This window comes from Nycticebus coucang, chromosome 23 (assembly GCF_027406575.1).
Source record: "Nycticebus coucang isolate mNycCou1 chromosome 23, mNycCou1.pri, whole genome shotgun sequence".
NCBI lineage: Eukaryota > Metazoa > Chordata > Mammalia > Primates > Lorisidae > Nycticebus > Nycticebus coucang.
In genome coordinates this window covers 37,349,888-37,373,069 of record NC_069802.1, presented here as the reverse complement: position 1 = coordinate 37,373,069, position 23,182 = coordinate 37,349,888, and the positions used below count along the sequence as shown (strand labels likewise).

Sequence of the window (23,182 nt, the reverse complement as noted above, 5' to 3'; positions counted from 1 at the left end):
TGAATTAAACCATCTTGCTGTCTCTGAGTAGGACTTTTCTCCCTGTTCTTTTCTTTTTTTTTTTTTTTTTGTAGGGACAGAGTCTCATTATGTCGCCCTTGGTAGAGTGCCGTGTGTCACAGCTGACAGCACCTCCGACATCTGGGCGTAGGTGATTCTCCTGCCTCAGCTTCCCAAGTAGCTGGGACTACAGGTGCCCACTGCAATGCCTTGGCTATTTTTTTGTTGCAGTTCAGCCGGGGCTGAGTTTGAACCCACCACCCCTCTGTATGTGGGGCCTGCACCCTACTCACTGAGCCACAGGCGCCACCCTTTCCCCATTATTTTCTTTTTTTTTTTTTTTTTTTGTAGAGACAGAGTCTCACTGTACCGCCCTCGGGTAGAGTGCCGTGGCATCACACGGCTCACAGCAACCTCTAACTCTTGGGCTTACGCGATTCTCTTGCCTCAGCCTCCCGAGTAGCTGGGACTACAGGCGCCCGCCACAACGCCCGGCTATTTTTTGGTTTCAGTTTGGCCGGGGCTGGGTTTGAACCCACCACCCTCGGCATATGGGGCTGGCGCCCTACTCACTGAGCCACAGGCGCCACCCTCCCCATTATTTTCTATTCTGTGTGCCTTTTATTTTTCTTATCATGATGTACTGGCTGAGGCTTTTATTATAACACTAGGGTCAGCTAGAGTGGGTGAGAGTACAGTGTCCAGTAGGAGTAATGAGAGTAGACCTTGTCACTTTTTTCTGATCTTTGGGGGAAGGTCTTCACTCTCATACCATTAAGTATGATGTTCCTCATAGATTTTTTTTTTTTTTTTTTTTTTTTTTTTTTTTTTGAGATAGTCTCACTTTGTCGCCCTCAGTAGACTGCTGTGACGTCACAGCTCACAGCAACCTCCAGCTCTTAGGCTAGGGTGATTCTCTTGCCTCAGCCTCCCGAGTTGCTGGGACTACAGGTGCCCACCACAGTGCCCGGCTATTTTTGTTGCAGTTGCCAGTGCTGTTTTAGCTGGCCGAGGCTGGGTTCGAACCTGTGACCCTTGGTATATGGGGCCAGCACCCTACCCACTGAACCACAGGCGCCACCCCTGGAAGATTTTTTTGTAGATGCCCATTATCAGGTTATGGAAGTTTCTATTTCTAGTTGCTGAGAGTTCTATTAATGGATGTTGTTGCATTTTATCAGATGCTTTTTGACTTTTTTTTTTTTTTGAGATAGAGTCTCAAGCTGTTGCCCTGGGTAGAGTGCCATGGTGTCATATCTCACAGCAACCTCCATCTCTTGGGCTCAAGTGAACCTCTTGCCTCAGTTTTTCTATTTCTAGTAGAGACAAGGTCTCACTTTTTTGCTCAGACTGGTCTCGAACCACTTAGCTCAAGCTATCCACCCACCTCGGCCTCTTTTGTTTATTTTTTTGAGACAGTCTTACTCTATTGCCCGGGGTAGAGTGCTGTGGGGGTCATAGCTCATGGCAACCTCAAACTCCTGGGCTAAAGTCATCCTCTTGCCTTAGCACCCCACCCACCCACCCACCAGGACTACAGACACCCACCTCTATGCCCGTGTAGAGATGGGGTCTCTCTCTCTCTTGCTAGGGCTGGTCTCGCATTCCTGAGCTCAAACAATCCACCTGCCGCAGCCTCAATGAGGATTGGGATTACAGGCGTGACCCACTGAGTCTGGCAGAAATTTATTAAATGTAGAAAAAATTTAAGGCATAGGGCCTTGTTCATACCACTGTTTGTTGAATACCTCAAATGAGATGTGGAATAGGGATTTTTTTCTTTTTCTTTTTTTTTTTTTTTTGAAGTAGATAGTATATACGCATATTTATGTAGCCAGAGCTTCAGATGTAGAAGCAGACAGACCCCCTGGATTCTAGTTCCACTTCTGACATTAATTAGCTTTGTGACTTTTTTTTTTTTATTGTTGGGGATTCGTTGAGGGTACAATAAGCCAGGTTACACTGATTGCAATTGTTAGGTAAAGTCCCTCTTGCAATCATGTCTTGCCCCCATAAAGTGTGACACACACCAAGGCCGCACCCACCTCCCTCCTTCCCTCTTTCTGTTTCCCCCCCATAACCATAATTGTCATTAATTGTCCTCATATCAAAATTGAGTACATAGGATTCATGCTTCTCCATTCTTGTGATGCTTTACTAAGAATAATGTCTTCCACGTCCATCCAGGTTAATACGAAGGATGTAAAGTCTCCATTATTTTTAATGGCTGAATAGTATTCCATGGTATACATATACCACAGTTTGTTAATCCATTCCTGGGTTGGTGGGCATTTAGGCTGTTTCCACATTTTGGCGATTGTAAATTGAGCTGCAATAAACAGTCTAGTACAAGTGTCCTTATGATAAAAGGATTTCTTTCCTTCTGGGTAGATGCCCAGTAATGGGATTGCAGGATCAAATGGGAGGTCTAGCTTGAGTGCTTTGAGGTTTCTCCATACTTCCTTCCAGAAAGATTGTACTAGTTTGCAGCCCCACCAGCAGTGTAAAAGTGTTCCCTTCTCTCCACATCCACGCCAGCATCTGCAGTTTTGAGATTTTGTGATGTGGGCCATTCTTACTGGGGTTAGATGATATCTCAGGGTTGTTTTGATTTGCATTTCTCTAATATATAGAGATGATGAACATTTTTTCATGTGTTTGTTAGCCATTCGTCTGTCATCTTTAGAGAAAGTTCTATTCATTCTCTTGCCCATTGATATAAGGGATTGTTGGCTTTTTTCATGTGGATTTATTTGAGTTCTCTATAGATCCTAGTTATCAAGCTTTTGTCTGATTGAAAATATGCAAATATCCTTTCCCATTGTGTAGGTTGTCTCTTTGCTTTGGTTATTGTCTCCTTAGCTGTACAGAAGCTTTTCAGTTTAATGAAGTCCCATTTGTTTATTTTTGTTGTTGTTGCAATTGCCATGGCAGTCTTCTTCATGAAGTCTTTCCCCAGGTCAATATCTTCCAGTGTTTTTCCTATGCTTTCTTGGAGGATTTTTATTGTTTCATGCCTTAAATTTAAGTCCTTTATTCATCTTGAATCAATTTTTGTGAGTGGGGAAAGGTGTGGGTCCAGTTTCAGTGTTTTACATGTAGACATCCCGTTCTCCCAACACCATTTATTGAACAGGGAGTCTTTCCCCCAAGGTATGTTCTTGTTTGGTTTATCAAAGATTAGGTGGTTGTAAAATGTTAGTTTCATTTCTTGGTTTTCAATTCAATTCCAAGTGTCTATGTCTCTGTTTTTGTGCCAGTACCATGCTGTCTTGAGCACTATGGCTTTGTAGTACAGACTAAAATCTGGTATGCTGATGCCCCCAGCTTTATTTTTGTTACAGAGAACTGCCTTAGCTATACAGGGTTTTTTCCGGTTCCATACAAAACGCAGAATCATTTTTTCCAAATCTTGAAAGTACGATGTTGGTATTTTGATAGGAATGGCATTGAATAGGTAGATTGCTTTGGGAAGTATAGACATTTTAACAATGTTGATTCTTCCCATCCATGAGCATGGTATGTTCTTCCATTTGTTAATATCCTCTGCTATTTCCTTTCTGAGGATTTCATAGTTTTCTTTGTAGAGGTCCTTCACCTCCTTTGTTAGGTATATTGCTAGGTATTTCATTTTCTTTGAAACTATGGTGAAGGGAGTTGTGTCCTTAATTAGCTTCTCATCTTGACTGTTATTGGTGTACACAAAGGCTACTGACTTGTGGACATTGATTTTATATCCTGAAACATTACTGTATTTTTTGATGACTTCTAAGAGTCTTGTGGTTGAGTCTTTGGGGTTCTCTAAGTATAAGATCATGTCGTCAGCAAAGAGGGAGAGTTTGACCTCCTCTGCTCCCATTTGGATTCCCTTTATTTCCTTGTCTTGCCTAATTGTATTGGCTAGAACTTCCAGCACTACGTTGAATAGTAAAGGTGACAGAGGACAACCTTGTCTGGTTCCAGTTCTAAGAGGAAAAGCTTTCAGTTTTACTCCATTCAGTAAAATATTGGCTGTGGGTTTGTCATAGATAGCTTCAATCAGTTTTAGAAATGTGCCACCTATGCCTATATTCTTCAGTGTTCTAATTAGAAAAGGATGCTGGATTTTATCAAATGCTTTTTCTGCATCTATTGAGAGGATCATGTGATCTTTATTTTTGCCTCTGTTAATATGGTGGATAACGTTTATAGACTTGCGTATGTTAAACCAGCCTTGCATCCCTGATTTTTTTTCTTTTTCGTGTGTTTTTTTTTGGCTGGGGCTGGGTTTGAACCCGCCACCTCCGGCATATGGGACCGGCGCCCTACTCCTTGAGCCACAAGTGCCACCAGGAGTAGGGATTTTTTAAAAGTTGGCTAGAAATTTTAATGTCCCATTTGTTGTGTAGAACGTTTTTACCGGTCCAGCCAATTTAGTCTAATTTTCAAATATTCTAAACTGAAAGGCATAATATAGTAAAACATTCTAGGCCAGCCTTCAAGAGCGGAATTATGTGAAAAAAGAGGGAGCGGCTTGGGGGCCTCACACCAGTAATCCCAGCACTCCGAAAGGCTCTGAGGGCAGAGGATCCCCTTGTGCTTGAGAGTTCGAGATGACCATGAACAAGAATGAGACCCCTGTCTCTACCAAAAAATAGAAAAAAAAAAAAAATTAGCCAGGCATGGTGACACACACCTGTAGTCCCAGGTGGACTCAGCAGGCTGATGCAGGGGCCCAAGAGTTTGAGGTTGCAGTGAGCTGTGATGATGTCACTGCACTCTAGCCAGGGAGAATTACAACTTCGATCTTAGGAGATGATTACTTGAGTGTGTAAGTACAGCAAAGTTGATTCCAGGTTTGGATAATTTCGATGCTAGATTACAGAAGGATTCTGTTAAGACCATTCTGTTCCTTTTCCTGTGGCATATGGCTTAAAACCTCATGACTGGGTAGGATTAAGTCTTTATATCCAGAAGTTAGAATTTGTTTCAGTACTGTCCTGGTTATTTTTTGAAAAACTCACGTGTTCAGGCATCCAGATTCTTGTATAGAGCCAGCTGATCAGAAACCTGTGTATGGGTTGGAAATTCTGTTGCTAACAATGGTGAAATACAACTTCCTAAAAATTAAATTTTATTCAGCAGTAATACAAAAGCAGTCCAAAGATAGTTTAGTTATTTAGTCATATTGAAACATACTCTTGCAGATATGAGCTTAGCACTATTTGTCAGTTTCTTTTTTTTTTGAGACAGAGCCTCAAGCTGTCGCCCTGGGTAGAGTGCTATGGCATCACAGCTCACAGCAACCTCCAACTCCTGGGCTCAAGCAATTCTCCTGCCTCCGCCTCCCAGGTAGCTGAGACTACAGGCGCTCACCACAACGCCCGGCTGTTTTTGGTTGCAGCCGTCATTGTTGTTTTGCGGGCCTGGGCTGGATTCGAACCTGCCAGCTCAGGTGTATATAGCTGGTGCCTTAGCCGCTTGAGCCCCAGCCTGTCAGTTTCAACAGTAAGAATTCTGGTATTTAATATCCTGACATTCTCTTGAGAGCTGTGGTAAAAATTCAATCCCAGGGGTGGCACCTGTGGCTCAAAGGAGTAGGGCGCCAGCCCCATATACCGGAGGTGGTGGGTTTAAATCCAGCCCTGGCCAAAAACTGCAAAAAAAATAATAATAATAATTTTCAGTCCCTGAAATCTGGCTTCATTAAATCTCTGATTAATTCATCATTTTTTATTATTATTATGTATATTTTTTTTGATAGAGTCTCTCTATGTTGCCCCAGTGGAATGCTATGGTGTCACAGCTTACAGCAACCTCAAACTCTTGGGCTTAAGTAATTCTCTTGCCTCAGCCTCCCAAGTAGCTGGAACTACAGGCGCTACCATGATGCACAGCTATTTTTTTGTTGCAGTTATCATTGTTGTTTAGCAGGCCTGGGGTGGGTTCAAACCCGCCTGCCTTGGTGTATGTGGCCGGTGCCCTAACCACTGAGCTGCGGGTGTCGAGCCGTCATTCATCATTTATTAAGAGCTTCTGTTCTGTGTCAGGATCCATTGTTGATACTGAGGATACATCTGTGAACAAAACAGACAAAGGTGTCCTGCCCCCTCTTGTGGAAAGAGATAGATTAGGAGAGTGCTGGGATGGTGAGCAATGCTGTAGGAGGAGCAAGGGGTAGGCCAGGAGTCCTGGAGGCCTTCCTGAGGAGATAGCACTGACTAGCTGTCCAGCAGCAACAAGGGAGCAAAGCTATGATGGCGCCACTGCACTCTAACCTGGGCAACAAAGCCAGACTTTGTCTGAAGAAAAGATGTATATGTGTTTTCATAATATTATCTAGAATTTGTTCACAAAGTTCCAAATTTCTAGATGGTCCTGAGATTCATATACTCATCTATAAAACTTTAGGATGGCATATTTTCAGGGTGATCAGAATTTGATTTCATCTGATTCTGATGCTTTTGAAAATTGGAGCCACACATTTAGAATTAGATGCAGGGTATGCCGAATATTTCTGGAGGTGTTCACACCTCAATATATTTTTCTTTCTTTCTTTTATTTTTTTGAGACAGAGTCTTACTCTGTTACCTAGGCTAGCATGCCCTGACGTCAGTCTAGCTGACAGCAACCTGAAACTTGTGGGCCAAAGTGATCTTCTTGCCTCAGCCTCCTAACTAGCTGGAACTACAGGCGCCCACCACCATGCCCAGCTAATTTTTTTCTATTAGTAGAGATGGGGTCTCACTCTTGCTCAGGCTAGTCTCCAACTCCTGAGCTTAAGCGGCTCTCCCTCCGCTGCCTCCCAGAGTGCTGGGATCACAGGCATCTGGCCTGTACCTCCCATTTCTCCCTTTCCCTGGGATCACAGGCCTCTAACCTTACACCTCCTTTAAAGTCTCCCTTTCCCTGGGGTCACAGGTGTCTGGCCTCTCACCTCCTGTTTCTCACTTTCCCTTGTATTCACACTCAGTATCTCTATTGAGGGGAGCTGTAGCTGTCTGTCCTGCAGGGTGCTTTACTTGACTACCTATCAATTCTGCTCTTTCCTAACTCTGCTTGCCAAGGCCCGAGCTTTTCCTCCTGGTAGCATCCAGTGATTGATTTTGGGCTGATGTCGCCTTGTATTTTTAGTTCACCTTTTTTAGAAGTGGACCAAATTGTATTTTATGCCAGGCCTCGTTGTGACTTCCTGAGGAGCAGAGCTCCTGTGGGTTAGCTATCCATTCTGAACAGGTTCTGGGATACAAGGCAGTCATACCACCTTCCAGGCAGCTGGAAGACTGACACCTGTTGAGGTAGTTAACTTCTGCCTGGTTGTGTATAAAAAATTTATTTTTGTTCTAGGGATTTGGAAGTAAGTCTTTTTTTTTTTTTTTTTTTTTCATTTTTTGTTTTAGAAACGGAGTCTTGCTTTATCACTCAGGCTGGAGTTCAGTGGCTTAATCAGAGCTTGTTGAAGCAAGTGAACTCCTGGGCTCAGGGGATCTTCCTGCCTCAGTCTCCTGCGTAGCTGGGAATACAAGCAGACACCACCATACCTGGCTAATTTTTTAAACTTTTTGTTGTGATGGGGTCTGGCTATGTTGCCTAGGCTGGTCTCAAACTCCTGGCCTCAAGTGATCCTCCTGCCTCGACCTCCTAAAGTGCTGGGATTACAGGTGTGAGCCACAGCATTCAGCCAGAAGCGATGGACTTCTGAGGTGGAAGACCTGATTTTATTCAAAGATGATTTGGCAGAAAGGGGTTTTGAGGGACATAAATAGAGTGAAAGTCTAGAACAGAACTTTTTTGTTGGCCACTTTCTAAATCTTGGTTAGGACACCTCAAGATAGATCATTAAGACCTAACTTTCAACTAAAAGTTAAGTCCAAAGTATGATTTTAGGCTTTCTTTATAATGTCCCTTTCCCCGGAAATTAGGTCCTGTATGGTTCCTAAATGAAAACCCAATTGTCTGAGATTGTGGCTTCACAGCACTGGCTACACCGGGGACTTAAGCGTTTTTCTAGCCTTGCTGCAAATACACTGTGTGACCAGAGTAGATGACCCCCTCTGGTTTGTAAAGCGATGGTTGAAGTGAGATTAAAGGTTGTAGACTTGGCCAGGCCGCGGGCTGTGGGTGGGTTGCGTTGTCAGCTACAGTTAGAGCCCGGCTGGGTGGAAGCCCTGTGCCGCAGCCTGGTGTGGAGGGCTTGCAGTGGTGGCAGCTGGAATTGAAGGAGGGACCTGGAGGGCTGTTGTGGTGCCGGTCTTTAGATTAAGCACAGTTGGAACCTGCTAAAGAGCTTTGAGCAGAAAAGGGTAGTTGTTTTTAAAGTCTTCTGGCTGCAGTGAGGTTAATGGTTTCAGGATAGCAGTAGATAGGGGGAGACAGGTAGAAGGCACTTCAGTAATCCAGGTGACTGTGGCAATGGAGATGGAGAGAATGGGCCACATTGAAGAGATACGAATGACTCCATGTGGGAAGGTCAAAGCTAACGCTTAGGATTCTGACTTCAGAAACCGTTTCCCCTTAGGGGAGGGAATACTGAGGAAGGGCTGGACTGGGGAGTAGGTGGTACATTTTGTTAGTCATGTTTGTTTTGGACCTGGGCTCTGAGTCCATGGTACTGTTAATACCAGGTAAATAGAAGTCCCTTTTTCTCTTCTTCCCTTCTTTTCCCACTTCCCTCTTATGTTCGTTTCTTGTCCCTTTCCTTCTGAACATCCTTTACTCCGACAGGCGTGTGTAGCTGGACCCGTAGGGATCTGTGTCTCACAAAGCCCTGGGTGGCATGTCTTCATGGGCAAAAGTCCTGCTCTGTGACTCTGACTGAGGGCAGTCAGGGTTGCTGCCCTGCATGTCCTTTCTTCACTCCACCATCGTCTGTCCACTGCTTGCTGCCAGGCTCTGTTAACTAGATGGAGGCCCTCACCTGTGTGGTGAGGTATTTGGATGTATCTGAGGGAGGTGGTGTGTGTGTGTGTGTTTAATCTGAGATGTTCCTAGGCAGAGGGAGAAAACCATCACAGGGGACTTGCCTGGGAACACCCTTAAGTGTCCAGGTAACAAAGAGACCCGTGTGACTGGAACAGAATGAGTCAGGCCAAGGGGACAGATATGGAGAGCCTTTTGGGACACTAACAGCTTTGTTTTTGTTGTGCTAAGTTGGGAACCCGGGAGGGTTTTGAGGATTTTGAGCAGAAGAGTGATGTGCTATGATGTAGGTTCTACAAGAGCTGCTCCAGATGATTTGTGGGTGTGAGGGGCAGAGGCTGGAGCAGGGAGACCAGTTAGAGGCGTGGTGTCAGGTGTGGGCTGGGCATGTGATGAGCGTGGGCTGCATACTGTGTGTCTGCTATGGGTGTGGAGGTGGGGCCCAGATGGAAGTTCAGAAGCAGGACTGCCACATCTGCTCGCTTTCCATTTTCTTTTTTTACAATTTATTTAGTGACAGTTTCTTTTGTTGCCCAGGCTGGAATACAGTGGCACAATCATAGTATACTGTAACCTTGAACTAACTCCTGGGTTGAGCGAGCCTCCCAAGTAGCTGGAGCTAGAGGCTTGCACCACCACGCCCTGCTAATTTTTCTTTGTCTTTGTTATCTTTTGTAGAGACAAGGTCTGGCTGTATTGCCCAGGCTAGTCTCAAACTCCTGGTCACAAGTGATCCTCCCTAGTTCTCTGCTGTCACAGTTGCTTCCATACATAAATGGTTTGGAACATGTTGGTTTCAAAATGCCTTTGAGACATTGCACCATAGATATTTGAGCCCTAAAACCGGCTTCTGAGCATCAAGAGTATGTTGGTGGCAAGGGGTATGGCCAGTGGGTAAGAGTGTGGAGTGAAAAGAGGACAAGAATGGAGCCTGGAGGTTCTAATGTTCCAAAGCTTTCTAGCACTGCACCTCTTGTAGTATCAATGCTTATATCTAAAGTGCCTTAAATAAATTGGAACAGGGGCATTTTCAATGAATATTACATGGAGGGCATTTTTATTATATGAATTAATCATTTTTCATCAATTAAAAACAAGCATAAAAAATGTTAGCTTTTAGCATTTCTTCAGAAACATTTAATCATAGGTTAGTTTTGGCCTTTTACCCTATTGGAGGCATTGAAAAGCTAAATGAAATAAAAACCCACATAGAATCTTCCCACCCGTTCCTGCCCTGCTGGTCAACACTCCAACCTCCTTCCCCCTCCTCTCCCACCCACGAATACAGTGGACCCTCTACAGCTGCCTACCTCACTGACCACCTCCTCAAGATGACCTGTTTTCACAGACTGGACCTGTATCACATGTACATATCAGTACAGCAGGCCTGGTTCCTTATGCTGGCCCCCTCCATGTGCTAAGTGGCTTGTTACGGTCCTTTGGGTGGTCAGTCACAGAGATCCTGCTGCCATTGCCTAGTCCTGTGCTGAGGCCCTGCATCAGAAACGGGGCAGGACCGAGCAGGCCAGAAAGAGAGTGCAGAAAGCTTCAGGATAGAGGTGGCTGAGGATGCTTACCCCTGAGAGGCACTGGGAGTGGATGCCACAAGAAAGTGTAGAGTTGGGCCAGGTAGTAAGGGGTGGAAGAGGAGACTGCAGTGGCAGTGTGTGCAAATTTGTGGTGCCTCTGGAGACTCACCATGACCAAAGGATATTTGGGAGCAGGAGTATTAGAGCTAAGTCAGGGCCAGATGCACAAAGGAGCGTTGGGAGCTTGGACTTAGTGTGGAAATAGTTTTGATGTTGTAGTTTGTTAGTTTTTATGGGTATATATTTATTTGTATATTTACATAATAGTTGTATGTATTTATACATGTGTTTTTTTTTTTTTTTTGGCCAGGGCTGGGTTTGAACCCACCACCTCTGGCATATGGGGCCAGCGCCCTACCCCTTTGAGCCACAGGTGCCGCCCTATACATGTGATTTTTAAACAGGTATACAATGTGAACTAATCAAATTGGGGAAATTAAGTTATCCATCACCTCAGACATTTATGAAGACACAATTTATTGAGCACTTACTGAGTATTTAAATGTGTTGAGTACATGATAGGCATTGGGATTGTGACATTGGAAAGATCTATGTTCCTTGCCCTTCACCTGTGGACATTATCACCCTTAAAGGTGGCCATCTGCTGCTTTCTTTGCCCTTCATCTGTGGACATTGTCCATCTTCCATAAATGTTCCTGTTTGTTGCTTGGCATGGTCAGGTTACAAGGATGTGACATGTGGTCTCTGCCCTCAAGAGGCTTTTGTTTCAGGTGAATTGAAGAACAGTGAGGTTCCAGGACTGTAATAGAAGAGAGGTCAGATTAGTTTATATAGTTCTTTTGTCATTAATTAATGACACAGACTGTAATTACTGCATAGCCCTGCCCCACACCCAGTTGTTAATGTATATTAACATTAGCTGACACTTTTCAGAAAGTGTTCTAAACATTTATATGTGTGTGTCCTTTTAGTCCTCAAGGTAATTTGGAGTGATAGGTGCTTTTATTATCCAGATTTTATTCTGAGGTAATGAGCACAGAAAGGCTAAGGCCTTACTCAAGGCCAAAGGACCGCTATGATGGTGATACCAGAGCTGGCAGTACACACACTTTGGGCTTAAGGAGCTCACCGAGATGCCTTAATGGGTGTAGAACCAGCTGAAATGTGATGTGCTGGTCCACTGACCAGTCTTTGTAGTTCAGAGGGTAATTTCCATGACACACAAGTATTCACAAAAAAAAATTTTTTTTTTTTTTTGACACAGAGCCTCAAGCTATCGCCCTGGGTAGAGTGCCGTAGCACCACAGCTCACAGCAACCTCCAACTCCTGGGCTCAAGTGAGTCTCCTGTCTCCGCCTCCCAAGTAGCTGGGACTACAGGCGCTCACCACAACACCCGGCTATTTTTTGGTTGCAGCTGTTATTGTTTTGCAGGCCCGGGCTGGATTCGAACCTGCCAGCTCAGGTGTATGTGGCTGGCACCTTAGCCGCTTGAGCCACAGGCGCAGAGCCAAAATTTTTTTTTTTTTTTTTAAGAGACAGAGTCTCACTTTTGTCACCCTTGGTAGAGTGCTGTGGTGTCACAGCTCACAGCATCCTCCAGCTCTTGCCTCAGCCTCCTAAGCAGCTGGGACTACAGGTGCCCACCACAACACCCGGCTATTTTTTGCAGATTGGCTGGGGCTGGGTTCGAACCTGTTACCCTCGGTATATGGGGTCGGCGCCCTACTCACTGAGCCACAGACGCCACCAACACAAAACATTTTTTGAAGGCTTAATGTTGTCATTTGGTTTTCTTAGACTTTTCATACAGATGTTCCTCTTCTGAGAGCCCCATTACCTAAGGTTTTTATTTGACATAGGACTAAAATACCTCCAGTGTTTTGAGAATGTTGTGAGGGTCCATGTGATATTTATTCTAGATGTTCATTGTTTTTGATATAACTAATTGGTTGCATGCTACTCTCAATTTTGCCAACACATGGCTTCTTTGTTTGTTGGGGTTTTTTTGTTTTTTTTTTTTGTAGAGACAGTCTCACTTTTTGGCCCTCAGTAGAGTGCCGTGGCCTCACACAGCTCACAGCAACCTCCAACTCCTGGGCTTAAGTGATTCTCTTGCCTCAGCCTCCCCAGTAGCTAGGACTACAGGCACCCGCCACAACGCCCGGCTATTTTTGGTTGCAGTTTGGCCGGGGCCAAGTTTAAACCCGCCACCCTCGATATATGGGGCCGGCGTCTTACCGATTGAGCCACAGGCGCCGCCCTGGGGGTGGGGGGTGGGGGTGGGGTTTGAGTCTGAATTCTTGCTCTGTCACCCAGGCTAGAGTGCTATGGGGTCATCGTAGCTCACTGCAACTTTAAACTCCTAGGCTCCTGTTGAACCTCCTGCCTTAGGTTCCCAAATAGCTAGTACTATTGCTCAGACTGGTCTCAAACTCCTGGCCCCAAGGCAGGAGTGAAACAGTGTGATCATAGTTTGTTGTAACCTCAAAGGCTCAAGTGATCCTTTCACCTCAGCCTTCTGAGTGGCTGCGACTACAGGCGAGCACCACCGTACCCAGCTAATTATTTTTATTTTTGTAGAGATGGGGTCTTGCTGTATTGCCCAGGCTGGTTTCGAACTCCTGGCCTCAAGTCATCCTGTCTCAGCTTCCCAAAGGCTGGGATTCTAGGCATGGGCTATAATGCCTGGCCATTTTTTTTTTTTTTTTAAGAGTTGGGGTGCTGCGTTGCTTAGTGGTCCCAGATGGCTGGCATCAGGTGATCCTCCTATTTCAGCCTCTCCAGTCACTGGGATTTGAGGGGTTTTTGTTTGTTTTTTCTTCTCTCAAAATAACACTAGCAGTTAGGGCTTTGAAGTTAATTTTAAGGATAGTATTGACTAGACATGTAAAGTTTTGTTTTACTGTCCAGTGTTCTCATGTTGTCTTTCTGAATCTGTTCATTCAGCAAACATCCATCAGTTCGTACTATGTGTTAGTTGCTATAGTAGGTACTAAGAATTTAATGACTGTTCCTGTCTTCTAATACTAAATATTGGTGGGACTGTATTTGCTGATTTATAACTTTTTTGTTATAACATTTATGTAAAAGAGAGCTTTGAATATTGAATGAGTTGAATTTTGAAATCTGTAGTTTGTTTCACCAATCTTACATTTCGTTGTTGTTAGTTAATATGGCCTTTATAATTTATGCCTTTTAAAATGTAAGTTTTTTGGTTTTTTGGTGTTTGACAGAGCTTGACAAAAGCTGCATCCACTGTAGTTTAAAGCTTGATGTATAGGCAGCAGTTAGGCCTTATAAGAATATATCTACTTTGTTCTAGAAGGATAGGTGCTCTGTTTGACCACTGGGAAATTCTATTTATTTTTATATGGAATAAATTGTTTTGTATTATATATTTGGACCTGTTCATTTGTGTACTACATATTAAGGTGAAGACTTTCATGTTTTCATAAAAATTATATGTGAGTATGTACTTAACAAAGTAATCTTTGTTAATAATATTTTTTCTGATTTTAATATTGCTACCTCTGCTTCATTTTCTTTGCATTTACCTGCTTTATATAGCCTGTGTTTAAAATTTTGCCGTTTAGGGGTGGGCATGGTGACTCATGCCTGTAATCTCAGCACTTCGGGCAGCTGAGAATTGTTTGAGCTTAGGAGTGTGAGACCAGCCTGAGTAAGTGTAAGACCTCATCTCTACTAAAAACAGAAAAAATTAGCCAGGAGTTGTAGTCTGTAGTCTCCCAGCTGCTTGGGAGATGGAGGCAGGAGGATCCCTGTAATTATCTCATTTGATTCTGTGCTCTGAGTAGGCTTTTTTTTATTTCTTTAATCTTCCATCATTTTTAAATAAGGGAACTGAGGCTTGGGAGGGGTTAATTACTTGTTCTAGGGTAAACACTGATGACTATTTTCAGTACAATTTATCCTTGTTTTTTAAGCGACAGTGTCTTGCTCTGTCACCCAGGCTGGAGTGCAGTGGTGCAATCTAGCTCACTACAGCCTCAAGCTCTTGGGCTCCAGGGCTCCCTCCTGCTCAACCTCCTGAGTAGCTGGGATTGCACACATGAATAACTGTGCCTGGGCATGAAACTTTTCTTTTTCTTTCTTTTTTTTTTTTTTTTTTTTTTTCTGAGACAGAGCCTCAAGCTGTCGCCCTGGGTAGAGTGCTGTGGCATCACAGCTCATAGCAACCTCCAACTCCTGGGCTCAAGCAATTCTCCTGCCTCTGCCTCCCAAGTAGCTGGGACTACAGGAACCTGGAACAACACCGGGCTATTTTTTGGCTGCAGCGTCATTGTTTTTTGGCGGGCCTGGGCTGGATTTGAACCTACCAGCTCAAGGCACCTCAGCCGCTTGAGCTACAGGTGCTGAAACTTTTAACTCCCCTAAAACTTAACTGTCACTATGCTACTGTTGACCAAAAGACTTAACTCATCAATGACGTAGACTGTCAGCTAACATTTTGTTAGTTGTATTTTGTGTGTTATGTGTATCATGTACTGTATTCTTTTTTTTTTTTTTGATGTACTGTATTCTTACAATAAAGTAAGCTAGAGACAAGAAAGTGTTATTAAGGTACTCAGGAGGCTGAGGCAAGAGGATCACCTGAGTCTAAGAGTTTGAGGTTGCTCTGAGCTACGATGACACTACAGCACTTTACCCAGGGTAACAGAAAGAAGGAAATACATTTACTGTTAAGGAGGTGGAAGTGGGTTATCACCGACGTCTTCATGACGTGGAGGAAGAGGAAAATGAGAGGAGGTTGGTGTTTCCCTCTGAGGAGTGGCAAGAGGTAGAGGAGGTAGAAGGGGACACAGGAGATGCAGGCTGCTTCATGTAATTTTCATCGAAAGAAATCCACATAAAAGCAGACACACGTGCTTAAAATGTGTGTTGTTCTGGGGTTAACTATAAATGTTTTCTAAGCAGCCATGGGGTTCAGTATTGCTTTTAAAAATCAACAGTGTTTTCAGCACCTTATGAGGTATCTCTTTTTCTCAGAAGAAAGTGTAAAGGTTAAGAGGCTTCTCAAATGTATGTAGTTTCTTAGGAGATGGAATTGGCATTCAAGTCCAGGCCTTCTGGCCCCCAAGTCCCAGAGTGGCATTCTGCGGTTTGTGTTAGTCTACCCTGAGGGGGAGTATGCAGTTGAAACTTGAAAAGCGTTTGGCTGTTTTGCCTCCTTTAATTTTTTCTAATTTGGTCTTGATTTTTTAGCCATACTTAATTTAGAAGCATGTGTAGGTATAAAAACAAAATCATTGCTGACTAAATTTTGTTTGGAGAGGGATATACAGTTCTGGGGTAATGTTTTGTTGTTTTTTTCTTCATTCTGTTTTGCGGAGTGTAATAAATTCAGATGCTTCAGATGACTGGAAAAATTTATCAGTATTAATACTGCTATTCTTAGAAGAAGACAGGTCAACATTTTGGGAGGAAACTTAGTTTAGAAATACATCTTTTTTTTTTTTTTTTTTTGTAGAGACAGAGTCTCACTGTACCGCCCTCGGGTAGAGTGCCATGACATCACACAGCTCACAGCAACCTGTAACTCTTGGGCTTACATGATTCTCTTGCCTCAGCCTCCCAAGCGGCTGGGACTACAGGCGCCCGCCACAACACTCGGCTATTTTTTTTTGCAGTTTGGCTGGGGCTGGGTTTGAACCCGCCACCCTCAGCATATGGGGCTGGCGCCCTACTCACTGAGCCACCGGCGCTGCCCCAGAAATACATCTTTTTTGTGATACACTTTTTGGGATTCTTCTATCTGTTCTTTATTGTCTTTATCCTTGACCATTAGCATCTCTGTTAAGTTTTGGTTGCTTGGTTTTTTAAACCTGGTGGGATAACCTCCAGAATTGTATTCCCAAACATCCAGTTCCTAGTGATTCTGCCTCTTTGAGGTTGCTGTATTCTATTATGTAAGTCATTCCAGTTGACACTAAACTTGGTTTTTACCTGTTGGCTCAGAGGCATGAGTTTGGATTGTCAGGCTCAACTTCTTGTATATTGAAACACCTGGTGCAGCTGTTTCTTGGATACTAAGACTTGTAAAATGTCAGAACTCAAAGTCATGGATGGGGAGGAAATTTTCCTTTACTGGTCTTTAGGTGTAACGAAGATGTTACGCTCACTTAGACCCTCTTTCATAGAGGGCAGTGTCGTACACCAGTCATTGGTGCAGAATGTGTACTGCACTTGTGGAGTGAGGCTTTGGGGCACCAAAGGTCTCTGTCTGGTGCTGTGGGTTCCCAGTGGGCCAGCCCACCATTCTCTATAGCCAGTTAATTGCCTCTGCTTTACAAGATACGTCACCAAATGAACAAATCCTGTGATCACGAGCCCATTATGTCACTTTATCATAAAACAAACTCCTTGGTCTGTTGTGTCTTAACAGGCTTCCAGAAAGTCCATAGGTGGTGACATTGAGGAACAAACATTGTGGGTCCCATTGGGAGACAAAACCACACAGTAATTTTAAAAAGGAAAGTTTAATATAATACATTAAAGAATTATTAAGCCTGATAGGAGGGTAACTATAAACTAGAAAGAGAATTCTAGGAGGGGTGGCCAGCCTGCAGGCCACATGCTGATTTTGTGAAGACTTTTTGCTTATCTGTGGTTTCGGGTATCATGGAAGGTACGCACGAACCTCTTTTTTGCTAATCAGCTATAACTGTTTGTGTATTTAATGTGTAGCCCAAGATAACTCTTAATTCTTCCAGAGTGCAGCAGAGAAAAGTTTGGACATTAATGCTCTGAAGGTAGTGTTGTAGTGTCCAACCTTTTTCCTGTGGCCTTCCCACACATTTGGAACGCTGGAGTTCAGACCCTGTGGACAAGATGTGGTTGCAACTGACCGGTTGGCTGGGTTGCCTGGGCCAGAGCTGGCCCACAGTCACCAAATGGTCAGTCAGGTGTAGAGGAGATGAGACAGGTGGGTGGATGTGCAGTGGCAGTCAGGCTGTTCTAGGTGTGAAGTCTGGGGTGTGTGTTGTTTGGTGGGAAGGCCGTAGGAAACAGCCTTGAGGGCTCCAGTAAACTAAGGTTGATGGCACCACAGCTGAGTCAGTTAGAGCAGCAGTTCCCCCTGTGGGAACTTACATACTCTGTTTATGGCTTGGGTGTGGGAAGCTCCAGGCTACTGTGTGGGATGAAGGTTGGGTAGCCAAGTCCTGCAGGACCCCTGATGGGTGGAGGCATGGATGAGGCTGAGGAGAGAGTATGGTTGGGGTGCAGGTCCATGTTCTCTGGAGGCTCCTGGCTATGCTGCTGTTTCCTAAGTCCAGAGTTGGGGAAAGCACTCACTGCCAAGTCCTAGAGAAGCTGTGTCCTGCAGACACCTAGAATTGGAGAAACAGGAGGTAAAAGAAGTACAGTCTTCTGGGTCATTGCAGAACCAGGAAGGGAAGCCCTTTCCTCCTACATTGTTCCTCCAGCTTCCTCTACTGACAAAGCTTGATATCCTATTGGTGGCAAAGGAGAATTATTTACAAGGACCCGCTCCATTTTCATTGAGTAAGCAGAAAGCATACATGTGGATCTGGGAGGCGGCATATGGGAGTGTGAGCAGGGAAGGTGCCAGTTGATGATTCTTGGCTCCAAACCCAGTGATTTTTTTTTTTTTTCTTTTGGAGACAGAGCCTTGCTCTGTTGCCCAGGCTAGAGTGCTGTGGCATCAGCCTAGCTTACAGTAACCTCAAACTCCTGGGCTCAAGCAATCCTCCTGCCTCAGCCTCCCTAGTAGCTGGGACTACAGGGTGCCACCATGCTTGGCTAATTTTTGTATTTTTTCATATTGACAGGAGTCTTGCTCTTGCTCAGACTGGTCTCAAGCAATCCTTCCACTTCAGCTCCCAGAGTGCTTGGATTATAGGCATGAGCCATGATGCCCAGCCTGGTTGAGTTATATTTAGTTATCAAGATATTGGCTGAGTGCAGTGGCTCCTGCCTGTAATCGTAGCACTCTGGGAGGCCAAGACAGGAGGATCCTTTGAGTTCGGGAGTTTGAGGTTGCTGTGAACTATGCCGAAGCCACAGCACTCTACCCAAGGGTAACAGAGGAGACTCAGTCTCAAAAAATAATTTGAGTACACCTGGGTCTACCGGTGTACACTACTGTGCCCAATTAGTATTTTGCCTATTCCCTTCCATTAAGGAAGTGAAAAAAGAAACAAAAAACCTTTAACCTAAAGCTTGACCTATAGATGTGGACATAGTCTGTATTATTTTATTTTTATTTATTTATTTTTCTAATTTTTTTTTTAGAGACAGAGTCTCACTTTGTGGCCCTTGGTAGAGTGCTGTGGTGTCAAGGCTCACAGCACTCTCCAACTCCTGGGCTTAGGTGATTCTTTTGCCTTAGCCTCCCGAGTAGCTGGGACTACAGGCGCCCCACCACAACACCCAGCTGTTTTTTTTGTTGTAGTTGTCATTGTTGTTTAGCAGGCCCAGGCCAGGTTTGAACCTCCTGCTTGGGTGTACATGGCTGGCCCCCTAACTGCTAAGCTACAGGCGCCAAGCCTGTATTATTTTAAATGACTATTCAATCTGTAATGATTTTTTCCTTTTGACCTTGCTTTTGTTTTTTTTGTCCTTTCCCCTTTTTTCTTTGATCAGCCTTACTAGAATTTGTCCTCACAGAGCGAGATCTCATCTCAAAAAAAAAAAAATTTTTTTTTTCCTTTTTCTTACTAAGTCTTTGAAATCTGGTGTGTATTTTATACTCAGGCACTTCTCAACTTGGACTTGCCACATTTCAAGTGCTCAATACCCACATGTGACTAGTACCTACCAGATTGTGGAGCTCTGGTCTTGTGTTAGAGTCTTAACAGACTCAGTTAGACTTTGGGGGTAAGCTTATAGCTATTATAGCTAAGATTTCTTTTGATTTTGTTCTTTTTTTTTTTTAAGTGATCTTTCTGTGTTGCCCAGGCTTATAGTCATGATGATAGTGTTACTGTAGCCTCAAACTCCTGGACTCACATGATCCTTTCAGTTCAGCCTCCTGATTACCTGGGTCTATAGGTGTGCACTACTGTGCCTTTGCGTTTTTTGATTCAGGCTGTTCTTAATTAGTAATATTGAAGTACGATTGCAGGGTTAAAAATACAGATTTCAGAAGCTGTTTGGTATGGATTTTTGTTAGATTTTTAATGTTCATACATAGTAATGAGCATTGTATATTACAGTCACTATTTGATATATAACTTTATATATCCCATGTTCAATGCCAGAAAAAAATGTTTAGGCATTTTCTTTTTTTTTTTTGTAGAGACAGAGTCTCACTGTACCGCCCTCGGGTAGAGTGCCGTGGCGTCACACAGCTCACAGCAACCTCCAACTCTTGGGCTTACATGATTCTCTTGCCTCAACCTCCCAAGCAGCTGGGACTACAGGCGCCCGCCACAACGCCCGGCTATTTTTTTTGTTGTTGCAGTTTGGCCGGGGCTGGGTTTGAACCCGCCACCCTCGGCATATGGGGCCGGCGCCCTACTCACTGAGCCACAGGTGCCGCCCATGTTTAGGCATTTTCATAGAAAGTATAGTCTTTTTTTTCTTTTTCTTTTTTTAGTTTAAAGGCAGGATTTTATTTTATTTATTTTAATTTTTTTTTTTTTGGAGACAGAGCCTCACTTTGTCACCCTCAGTAGAGTGCTGTGGTGTCACACCTCACAGCAACCTGAAACTTGTGGGCTCAATTGATTTTCTTGCCTCAGCCTCCCAAGTAGCTGGGACTACAGGCTCCCACCACAGTGCCTGCCTATTTTTAGAGACGGGGTCTCGCTCTTGATCAAGCTAGTCTCGAACCTATGAGCTCAGGGCAATCCACCTGCCTTGGCCTCTTCCTGCTAGGATTACAGGCATGAGCCACCACACCCAGCCTTAGTCTTTGTTTTTTAATCAAAATGTGAGATTACAGTTATAAAAATACTGAAAAGGAAATATAGCATGTTTCCGGAAATTCTGATAATACAGTTAAGTGGTTTTCAGTATAAACACAAGAATTTTTGTGCCCTTAGGGCCTAACTTTACTATTCTCAAACACAGGTAAAGTTTCTAACTGTGCAGTGAATTGTCTTGCCTAGGGTGAGGTTGGTTTACCATCCCTTATCTGATGGTCTTTTGCAATAGTTACTTCTCTTGGTGAAGTTTTTTTGTTTTGAGACCTTCACAGCTCACAGCAACATCCAACTCTGGGCTCAAGCAATGCTCTTGCCTGAGCCTTCCACGTAGCTGGGACTACAGGTGCCTTCCATAACACCCGGCTGTTTTTAGAGATGGGGTCTCGCTCTGGCTCAGGCTGGTCTTGAACCTGTGAGCTCAGTCAATCTACCTGCCTCAGCTTCCCAGATTGCTGAGATTACAGGTGTGAGCCACCGCACCCAGCCTCTTGGTAAAGTTTAAAAAGTTTATTAGCAGATCCCTGAGGTAGAAGATGGACAGAAGAGTTCCCTGTCAGCCCTGGAGTGTCTGATTAGTGCTGTGGTCCACACAGGGCTGTGAAGTAGAGGCAGGCACGGCTGCAGGGCTGGGTGCTGGGGACCCTGAGACTTTAAGGGACGTCCTTCTCTGCTGAGAGAGCACTGAATTCAAGAGCTCCTACACACTACCAGCTGGCCTACCCTTCAAATTCCAGAAATTATCTTTTTAGGAAAGTTTGCTTTTCTGATGATAAAAGTAATGTATGCACATTGAGAAATTTTCAGTTAGGGCAGCGCCTGTGGCTCAAAGGGGTAGGGCACCAGCCCCATATGCCGGAAGTGGTGGGTTCAAACCCAGCCCTGGCCAAAAACTGAAGAAAAAAAAAAAAAAGAGAGAGAAATTTTTAGTTAAACAGAAAACACTGAATAAAATGAATTCTAATTTCATCCTTCTCCCTCTTCCTGGGAGACTACAGTAGTGTAACATTTCATGTATTTTGTTTGCAGCTCTTCCACCCCGTAGATGGAGTTTTAGTGTCTGTTCAGTCTTATGACTTCCCTTTTCTAAACAGTTTTGTGAACATGTCTAACCCAAAAGTCTTTCAGCAGCTACAGAGGTGGGGCATGAAGCACTAAGTGAACAGAGAGTCATTGCCATGAGTCTCCTAGTAAATGTGAGCCAGAAGTTGCACCCTGGCTTCTGTGACCTGAAAGCCCAAAACCACACTTTAAATTTAGTCTTTCCTTAGACTTACTTGTTGAGGGCCCTTGGCATCAAGTTAACAGAAACTTGAACTTGCTCAAGCAAGCAAAAGTTGATTTCACAATTAATGGCAAGAACGTAGCTGGACCATAGGAACTGATTTAAAAGGGATGTTGGGTTGCCGTCCTTGCCTCTGTCTTTTGCTAAATAAACCCAGCTGCCCTGCTTCTGAGTCCACACTAGTGGTCCACACTTTTCTCTGTCAGTGTTCAGGATTTTGGCTATTCTAACAGGCATGTTGTAGTATCTTGTTTTCATCTGTGTTTTAATTATATAATTTTGCATTGTATTTCTCTTAGGAAGAGCTGAGGGGACAGCTCTGAAGGGTTTTGTTGAAGTGTCAGGAAAAGATGGGCAGTAAGTAGCTAGAGTGCAAGTGGTACTGTGAGAGGCGATGTTTAGTTTCTTCAACACAGGAATCCAGCATGCTTGGATCCTAATGGTAATGATGCAGGAAAGAGGGAAACCAATGACATAAAAGAGAGGACAGAGTCAGTGAAATAGTCCTCGAGTGATGTAACGAAAGTAGGGTCTGATGCCTGCCTTGACAAGAAGGTGGCTTCACAGTATGAATTTTTTTTAATGGTCGTAATTTAGATTTTTGGGATCTGTTGATGAGGAAAAAGACATGGATCCTCATGGTATTTGGTGGTTTGAGGAGCAGTCTAGAACTTTCTAGGGTAGCACAGGGCGCTGGTGCCCGTTCTCTTCCCTAGTACCTGAACATACAGATGGCTGCTGAGCTGGGTGTAAGTAGAACCAGAGAGCCCTTATCCACATGACAGGAGGACACACTGAATCTCAGCAGTGTTGTCATCTACTCTTTCAATCACTGGTCTGTTCATGTATTCATTCAGCTCCCATTTAAGTACCTGCTGGCCAGGGGAACTTCAGAAATTGGGCCTAGGATCCATGTGAGAGCTCTCAGTGGGACTTGGGGCCAGTCTGGGGTGTTTTCTCAATAGTTGGGGAGCAAGAGTGGCAGGCTGGGGAGAGATCTCCAGCCCAAGTCTGGCTGGGCCCTGGAAGAGCCCAGGGGGAGCTGGACACCCTAGCTTAGCTCACCCACTCAGTATACACAGGGCATTTGCACTCCTATCACATTAGAGACCCTGGTATCTGTTGCCTCAACCCCACAGTATGCCCTGGCTGTGAGCATGAGCAGAGCAGCGGCAGCCTCCAGCCCTGGAAGGCTGTGCCAGCCTCCCTGCTTGCTTGTTGGCCAGGTGTTGTGCTCTTAAGTCTTTTCTCGGTGGGTCCTCAATGGTGCAGAGGCAGCACTACAGGATGGGCCTGTCTTGGGAGCCTGTTGATTTGGGTTAAAATCTTGGCCTCCCTACTTGCTGGCCAGGGTCCTTGAGTCCTGTTTCTAGACCTGAGAACCTTGGTTTCTTTTTCTGTGTTTGTGCGTTTTTAATGCTAATTCAACTTTTCTGATAGGATGGGTTCCCATTCTCATCCCACAGTTTAGAGCCTTTTGGAAGAAGCATATATTGAAATTGGTAGCCAGAGATGAATTTAGTAGCATCTTTGCTGAGC

At 44.3% G+C, this 23,182-nt stretch overlaps 1 protein-coding gene across 10 annotated transcripts in view; it reads left to right on the top strand.

Annotated features, from left to right (window-relative positions):
* The window catches only part of FAM193A (family with sequence similarity 193 member A), a 123,766-nt gene that overhangs the window by 9,869 nt on the left and 90,715 nt on the right, over nt 1–23,182 (top strand). The window lies entirely within an intron of this gene.